Here is a 9,553-nt window from a genome sequence, read left to right as displayed (position 1 = left end):
GCCCTGTTGGTTGTTTAAAATAGGGGGGCCGCGGCCCCATCGGCCCCCTTTAAATCCGCCAATGACTACTGTTTGCTTTGTTTGTGTGTATCAGCAATACAGGTGCTCCCAACGTATTTCCCGATTCACCTTCATTACCCATCCGATTGATTCATATTTACATTCTGTGACAAGTCTTTGATTCGTTATTTGGTAAAGAACCCGAAAAAGCGTGAAGGTCTAGAAAGAGCGTATGATATTTGTGAAACCATATATATTTCATAATTTCTAGAACAATTCTTCGTATTTTGGATTCATTTATTATTATAAAACAAACAAGTACCAATAGAAACCAGACAAAATAAAATAAGATGTCATAAGACATCAGAGTACGATACATTCCGTAGATTTTATTGCTAACAATATACAAACAATGATTACCATGTTGAATTAAGTAAACGTATCTTCTGAGTACAGATACATCTGGAACAATATAAAAGAATACGCCTGATACAAGGGCTTCAGACTGTCTAGGGCGATATCAGATCCGAAATCATAGAGGCATTACATTGCCCAATGCCATACCTCTTATTCATAAGTACCGTCATATCCCTAGACAAATTGTCATCAATACAGAGCGTAATTCTTGTTTAACGTATCTCGTTAAGCTAACATGGTATTGCTATTTTACATTTGTGCAACAAAGAACATAGTCAAGTAATAAAACATAGGTTAAGTATTAAACTGCTTACGTAATTACAAAAAGCTAAATATTGAAAAACAGCTATTGTACGTACAACACATCTTAATATTCTTTTCAGACCTGCGCAGTGCAGTCTCGTCATGGAGATGCTTGGACGTAAAAAGTTCACTACTGATAGGATAATCAATGCAATTCCTTTAATCTATAAAATAATATTGTATTTCGGTTATTTCCTTGATATTGCTATAGATGAGTAATAGGTTGGCGGTGGAATTTGCACGCACGCTGATATTCATCTTGTTATTTGGGCAATTAGAGAGAGAAAAAAATCAGCTCGGCGGTGTTTTCATTTATGTGACTAGATTCTTTATTCCTCGCTATGGTCTTCGGTTCATCTCGGTCATCTTTCCACAAATTACTTTAAGGTTGGAACCAAGTCAGAGTTGCTGGAAATAGAACAGAAAGAAGTACTAAATTGAAATAATCACTATCAGGCACAATACACTTTGGAAAAGTACTTCGAGTTTAGCAATTAACTTTCGAATTCGAAAAGTATTGAATATGAATAGGAATAAAAAGTTATACACTAGCATGGCAACCATAGGGAGTAATCGAACGTTCCATGTATTATGACAAATAATATAAGGTGTTGAATGATATTTCCACATCTCACTTACCTTATGGAATCATAGTCAATATTGGTAAAAGGATGAGAGGTACTGCCACGTGGTGACTAGCTGCATAATCTGAATCACATGTAAAGAAATGAATTAGTGTTTCTCTCCCAATGACAGCGTACATGGGTTCACCGTCGTCATATTTGGTTATTTATGACCTGGTAAGTGTTCTGATGTTGATAATATGGCTATAGGCTGAGGTCGTGTTTAGGATGACCAGAGAGTTAATGGGTGAATGGATATAACTACAAAGGCCAAGATGGGTTAACGGTGCGATAAATATGTGCACGCGGGTGCTGCTACATTAGTTTATGCGATGATAATGTTTCCTGATGGCATGTATTAACCTCAAAATCGACGTTAGCACGTTTCTGTACAGTTGTAAGTTGCCACGCTTCTGTACAATTCAACAACCATTATTTCCTGGGCGAGGGATATTCACGCCTGTTATATTATAACATTTTAACGTTGCAAAGGGTGCATAAGTAAAACATATTTCTTCAGGGAAACTGCAATATGTTGATGGCGTAATGATTTTGTTTCACTACCTCCAAATAAACGTATAAAACATCATTCCTTAAAATTGTTTGCGATCTCTAAAATATTCACATACTTCCCGTTTCATTCCCACTTGCAGCTGTCGTCTGTATACCACCCGTTACACCTGGTTCGTTGGTTGGTGCATTGGTTGGTGTATCGGTGGTACTATTGTCATCTGCACCTGGAAGAAGAAACACACACTTCTTAACAATAAGTTTGAGATCACGCACTAGGATGTGTGTATATCCTGGTGTGGAACGCGTCCCATTATTTCGACAGATGACGATCGGCCTTGAGAGCAGCCACTCACAGCACACAATAAACAAGGCAATCAATTCTTATTTTAATGTGATTAAAATCTCCTCCAAAATGATTATGAATTTATTCGTCATTGTACGGAAACAGGAATTCATCAGATTGCTCATTTTAAATCGGTAAATTATTTCTTGGCAATATTGAGAATTCGTGTACTGTGCCTCTCCGTAAAAAGGAGCAACCAAACTTAACATCACTCACCAGTAGAGTCGATCAGACAGTACACCATGAACGACATCAACAAACAAACCAAGGTTACTTTACTGAGAAAACACAACATTATTAGATAATAATTAGAATTTTGTGTCGTTGATGAAAGTCTAGTGTAGCAGCATTCTAATGCGTGTTTTGTGGTTCGTTCAAAATATCTGTCATATACGAATGGGAAGAAAATTATTAAAACTGAAAAAAATCGCGTATCACTTGAATGAAACATGAAATTGTTGACGAGTTTCACTTCCAGGAAAATTGTAAGTAAAAATTGTGTGTGCGTTTGTATGGCACTGAACTCACCTCATCGTGTTTTCTTCTACTAGATTCTGCTTCAGACCTACTTCAGACTTGCCTCAGAAATGACTGTGATTGCAAAACAAGGGGGGTTTTATACAGTGCCGAGTGCACCGGATAGTTGCACCTCATTGGTTGTAATACGTGAGATGTGTCTTTAAATGAATCTTAATTGGTTCTTCTTTATCGTGACGTCAATCTAAAATGAGTAATCCTGTTTGTTGCCATAGTTGATAAATATTGTTTCAAATTGTTTAGATATTGTTGCCATAGCATTACTATCATGGCAATGCTTCTTCACGCAGTGCACGTATTTGTTTAGGAGATAGATTATTTCATGTACAAGTATTTTTAAGCAATCTACGTATGTTTCCTACACATACTGCCATACTATAATACTGGTATTCCGTGATCAGCTTCTGCAAGCATTATTCGCGATTTTTTTCAGTTTTAATAATTTTCTTCCCATTCGTATATGACAGATATTTTGAACGAACCACAAAACACGCATTAGAATGCTACTACTCTAGACTTTCATCAACGACACAAAATTCTAATTATTATCTAATAATGTTGTGTTTTCTCAGTAAAGTAACCTTGGTTTGCTTGTTGATGTCGTTCATGGTGTACTGTCTGATCGACTCTACTGGTGAGTGATGTTAAGTTTGGTTGCTCCTTTTTACGGGGAAGCTCATTACACGAATTCTCAATATTGCCAAGAAATAATTTACCGATTTAAATTTTAATCACATTAAAATAAGAATTGATTGCCTTGTTTCTTGTGTGCTGTGAGTGGCTGCTCTCAAGGCCGATCGTCATCTGTCAAAATAATGGGACGCGTTCACGCCAGGATATACACACATCCTATTGCGTGATCTCAAACTTATTGCTAAGAAGTGTGTGTTTCTTCTTCCAGGTGCAGATACCAGTAGTACTAGCAATACACCAACCAATTCACCGACCAACGCACCAGGTGTAACGGGTGGTATACAGACGACAGCTGCAAGTGAGAATGAAACGGGAAGTATGTGAATATTTTAGAGATCGCGAACAATTTTAAGGAATGATGTTTTATACGTTTATTTGGAGGTAGTGAAACAAAATCATTACGCCATCAACATATTGCAGTTTCCCTGAAGAAATATATTTTACTTATGCACCTTTTGCAGCGTTAAAATGTTATAATATAACAGGCGTGAATATCCCTCGCCCAGGAAATAATGGTTGTTGAATTGTACAGAAGCGTGGCAACTTACAACTATACAGAAACGTGCTAACGTCGATTTTTAGGTTAATACATGCCATCAGGAAACATTATCATCGCATAAACTAATGTAGCAGCACCCGCGTGCATATATTTATCACACCGTTAACCCATCTTGGCCTTTGTAGTTATATCCATTCACCCATTAACTCTCTGGTCATCCTAAACACGGCCTCAGCATATAGCCATATTATCAACATCAGAACACTTACCAGGTCATAAATAACCAAATATGACGCCGGTGAACCCATGTACGCTGTCATTGGGAGAGAAACACTAATTCATTTCTTTACATGTGATTCAGATTATGCAGCTAGTCACCACGTGGCAGTACCTCTCATCATTTTACCAATATTGACCATGATTCCATAAGGTAAGTGAGATGTGGAAATATCATGCAACACTTTATATTATTTGTCATAATACATGGAACGTTCGATTACTCCCTATAGTTGCCATGCTAGTGTATAACTTTTTATTCCTATTCATATTCAATACTTTTCGAATTCGAAAGTTAATTGCTAAACTCGAAGTACTTTTCCAAAGTGTGTTGTGCCTGATAGTGATTATTTCAATTTAATACTTCTTTCTGTTTTATTTCCAGCAACTCTGACTTGGTTCCAACCTGAAAGTAATTTGTGGAAAGATGACCGAGATGAACCGAAGACCATAGCGAGGAATAAAGAATCTAGTCACATAAATGAAAACACCGCCGAGCTGATTTGTTTCTCTCTCTAATTGCCCAAATAACAAGATGAATATCAGCGTGCGTGCACATTCCACCGCCAACCTATTACTCATCTATAACAATATCAAGGAAATAACCGAAATACAACATTATTTTATAGATTAAAGGAATTGCATTGATTATCCTATCAGTAGTGAACTTTTTACGTCCAAGCATCTCCATGACGAGACTGCACTGCGCAGGTCTGAAAAGAATATTAAGATGTGTTGTACGTACAATAGCTGTTTTGCAATATTTAGCTTTTTGTAATTACGTAAGCAGTTTAATACTTAACCTATGTTTTATTACTTGACTATGTTCTTTGTTGCACAAATGTAAAATAGCAATACCATGTTAGCTTAACGAGATACGTTAAACAAGAATTACGCTCTGTATTGATGACAATTTGTCTAGGGATATGACGGTACTTATGAATAAGAGGTATGGCATTGGGCAATGTAATGCCTCTATGATTTCGGATCTGATATCGCCCAAGATAGTCTGAAGCCCTTGTATCAGGCGTATTCTTTTATATTGTTCCAGATGTATCTGTACTCAGAAGATACGTTTACTTAATTCAACATGGTAATCATTGTTTGTATATTGTTAGCAATAAAATCTACGGAATGTATCGTACTCTGATGTCTTATGACATCTTATTTTATTTTGTCTGGTTTCTATTGGTACTTGTTTGTTTTATAATAATAAATGAATCCAAAATACGAAGAATTGTTCTAGAAATTATGAAATATATATGGTTTCACAAATATCATACGCTCTTTCTAGAGCTTCACACTTTTTCGGGTTCTTTACCAAATAACGAATCAAAGACTTGTCACAGAATGTAAATTCGAATCAATCGGATGGGTAATGAAGGTGAATCGGGAAATACGTTGGGAGCACCTGTATTGCTGATACACACAGACAAAGCAAACAGTAGTCATTGGCGGATTTAAAGGGGGCCGATGGGGCCGCGGCCCCCCTATTTTAAACAACCAACAGGGCTTCGCGCCATCGGCGCTCGCGATCTTGGCCTTCGGCCAACTTATCGCCCCCCCATTCCTGTATCCAAGAATCCCCTGGTAGTAGTAGTAGCCTAGTGGTTGTTTCATCAGACTCATGATCGATAGACCAAGTTCAAATCCTAATTGAGACTGAACATCAAAGGATCCACCCTTTCCTGGGTGAGTGTGCCACATACTCAATGGGAAGTGCCAATTCCACTGCCCGAGATTCATTCACTAACAAATGCGACTTTAGGGGAACTTTGATTATGGTCCGCAGGTGACTGTGTTCGACCGAGCCTGGTAGACGCCAGGATAGAGCATTAAAATTGCCATTTGATAAAGTGATGACCACACAGCCCTGTCATGTAGTCCCAAGCATGAATATGACTTCTGTGGCAAAATGCACTATGTGTTAGCACTTGCAATTTGCCCATACAAAACAAAGTCATGAGAGACAACAGTGACACTCAATGTCCAAAACTGTTTCCTGGCACAAAAACATTAAAAAAAAAACACTGTGGTGTCTGGCCCAATAAACTAGCAGACGACAGGTTTAAAGTACGGGGAACTTTTACTCGCGTAATAACGAACAGAACTCCTAATCATAATGGCAGCCCTGTCCCAGAGTCTATTCTGTTGTTAAGCAACCCAACTGATGGCTGGGAATATGACCATGCAAACTGCGATATATGTTTATACTATTAATGTTCATAGTTCAGACGCAACACATACATAGAGAACAATACATGCTCTGTTCACAACGATTGCATACCAACATACTATCAGATATGACAAAAATAAGTGTGTGAGGATTATGGCAGCAGTTGACAGAATATTTATAGGTTAAAGGTACGTACGTGCCAACCACCGATGTGAACAAAACAAGACAATGTGGCGTTTGTAATCTTAAATGCACATATTATGAATAGTAATGATGAGTATAGCGAAGCAGTCGCTTAACTCCAACGGCAAGGTGTCCCATCATTTACGAATATTGAAATGATAGCGAGTGCAGTGAAACCAATTGCTTAATTACCACGATTATTTTCTAAAGACCGGATGAAAATACGCACCATGAAGTATATTAATTGTTGATTCAATCACACACCAGTAAAACTATGCAACCACTGTAAACCCTACATTCCGACAAACCACTAATATGCAGGCCCTGAGAGAGAAATTAAAATGTGTCACTATGTTATTTATTTTCTGATACACCGATCTCCCTATACTGTCTCCCTACATTAACTGCTACATTTCCCCTGCTGATTAATGTTATTAATGCATTACGTAACTCCCCATGAAAACAAATTTTAACAACAATGAAGCTCTATTTTTTTGCTCCGTGAAACAACAAACCACAAATGTACAATTTGAACCCCAACTGAAACTGAAATGTATTAGAAGTGTATTCTGTGTAATCTGGTCGCACACGTCCATGTGCATAGGTGTCAATCAACATTCAGCTACCGTGCTTAGTTCAAAGGCAGTGGTAAGTGAGAGAACAAATACCTGCTACATTGCATCTTCGCTATCCAGGTCTAAGTTTATTCGGCCAAGCCTCCAAACAGACATGGCAGAACGACAATCACATATGCGTACTCAACAGCGCCCCCAGTCATCAGTTGCGGATAATCATTGTCCGATGAGTTTGCGTGTTACAAATCCCTCTTCGGCGTTTAATTTTAAACAAAATGGCGGCGCCCTTGAATCCTGATATTTGTGATGATAACATTGTGAAAGTTTTCGATGTTGGGGCCCTCAAGCCTCATCAGGTACAGGCAATCGATGCAGTTTTGTGTTGGAAGAATGTCTTCATAGCGACAAAAACAGGAAGAGGAATTTTGTTTTATAATTTGGTACGTCAAAGCGGATTAGGCGCCTTGTTTCGAGGCGCGCCCAATCAGATCTCACTGCTTAAGATACGCAATTAGTCTATGCGATCCCGCATGGTATCGTGTAGAGGCTTATAGGTCGAAGACATGGGACCGTGCGATTCGGACGATGGCTGCATTGTGTCAAACCCAATGTACGTATCACGTGATAGATGGGTTATCACGTGATAGAGAGTATGTTGTCAAACATAGGGTTAAATCATAAAAAAATCACGCAAAAGACAGAAAGTATATTGTGAATAATAAAATCACACATTCGTTATGCATTTATTACATTAACGCTAGATATGAACTTCGAATATAATTTATAGCAGGACCAGAACGACCAAACTGTTTAGGACCGTAACTTCCAAAACCAGATTCGTTACATCTTTTATTTACAAGAACCGGAAGCGACAAGGGACGATTCGTCAAGCTGCCTATAGTAACCCTTGTCTAGAATAACCGACGCAAGACAAGTTCAAGTGCAGACCCTTACACGCTTTTTTTCAAAACGTAAAATAAAACGAATATCGCTCTATTATAGCCAAACTATATTTTACACTTGAAATGTCACAAAATTGATCTTACAAAGACATACGAGAAGCTTGATGGAATAGAGTTAAACACGTCTTGGTACGCTTGGGGTACATAAAACTTCAAGTATCGGCGGAGTTTGTCGTTGATGGCGGGCATTATGATGTTTGAGTAATGGTACTTAACGCTTGATTTAAAAACAAGCTGTACGACGGCGCTATATAATATTCTGGACTTATTTTATTTATGTCTCTATTCCTCAATTCCTTTCAGAAACAGATCAAAGCATACGGGCTTCTTTTAATCACGTTTAAAAATTTTAACACATTCAAAACTGTTAGCGCTAAACTTATAATTATACCAAATACACATTTTAATTTGTAAACGGTTATGATGAAACTTGTACATTGTGTACGAATATTCATAACGCCGACACCATTTCTGGAAAACGTCAAAATAAATGTAATTTACAATGGACGTATTCCATGTACATGACGTGGCAGAAGAATACGCTGTATATTGTTAACGTAATAATCGGATACCCAACTGTATTGTCGATTCATTTTTAACGGTTTAATAAATGATGATTGCTTGACAATAGAGTGCGCTTGCTATACGCGCAAGATGGGAGCTCTGATTCATAGACAATTACCTCTTTTGTGATACTCTGGCCCATCAATGAAACAACTTGAATATACACTATACCGACAACTTGCTTGGTTAGGTTTCTACAAAACAGTTATATACCAACATTTGCTGGGGAATGAAGCCTAAATATTAAATAAAGTTGACAAGCTATGTTTGCCTACCCTGTATTTCTTGAGAAAGGGCTTAAACTTAATAAAAATTCACGCACAATACACAGACACGCCAATAGGCTGATTGGCTATCCGCTTCCTTAAAAATGGACATGAACGTGAAGCCAACGTCGTTTATAATTATAAAATCGGAGCCCCTTATACGAAGTGTGCAAAGTGCATTCAGTCTTCAGAACTCACTTCACTTCGGCATAATCCGCATGAAAAACAAAACGGAAATAAACGGACTACTTTCAACTATAAAGGGCCTCGACTAAAATAGAAATACCAACTTGACATGAATACGGATTTAGTGAGATTAATAATAAATAGCGGTAAAATTTTTCCAGCTCTGAGGAAATTTTCTGACTACCTGCTACTGCAACAAAAAGCTAAATCAAATGTTTCTTTGTATCTCAAACTGGTGTATCTGGTTCTCGCTAATTCATGAATTGGCTTGCATGATATAAAGGGAATGTCAGACTAGGGGATAAATGTCTTTCCTTTCTAAAAGACTTAAATTTAATTTGTGTTTGCAAAAACTTGCTAATTGCTATCAAACATATATACTGTAAATCTTCGGGTACATTCACTTTTTTCATTAAAACACGCCGTTTTGCTATTAT

At 37.6% G+C, this 9,553-nt stretch overlaps 1 long non-coding RNA gene across 1 annotated transcript; it reads right to left on the bottom strand.

The window, feature by feature from the left end:
• Positions 1-369: 369 nt before the first annotated feature.
• Positions 370-2,053, bottom strand: LOC146736285 (uncharacterized). The gene is made up of 3 exons (XR_014930931.1): positions 1,973-2,053; positions 1,360-1,428; positions 370-1,128 (listed from the first exon to the last, which is right to left on the bottom strand). It is a non-coding gene; the product is annotated as an uncharacterized LOC146736285 (long non-coding RNA).
• Between the last annotated feature and the right edge of the window lie 7,500 nt (positions 2,054-9,553).

The sequence above is a fragment of the Saccoglossus kowalevskii genome, chromosome 11, assembly GCF_978046115.1.
Source record: "Saccoglossus kowalevskii chromosome 11, keSacKowa6.1, whole genome shotgun sequence".
Lineage (NCBI taxonomy): Eukaryota > Metazoa > Hemichordata > Enteropneusta > Harrimaniidae > Saccoglossus > Saccoglossus kowalevskii.
The sequence above is the reverse complement of the archived record's forward strand: the minus strand, read 5'-3'. Positions and strand labels throughout refer to the sequence as shown.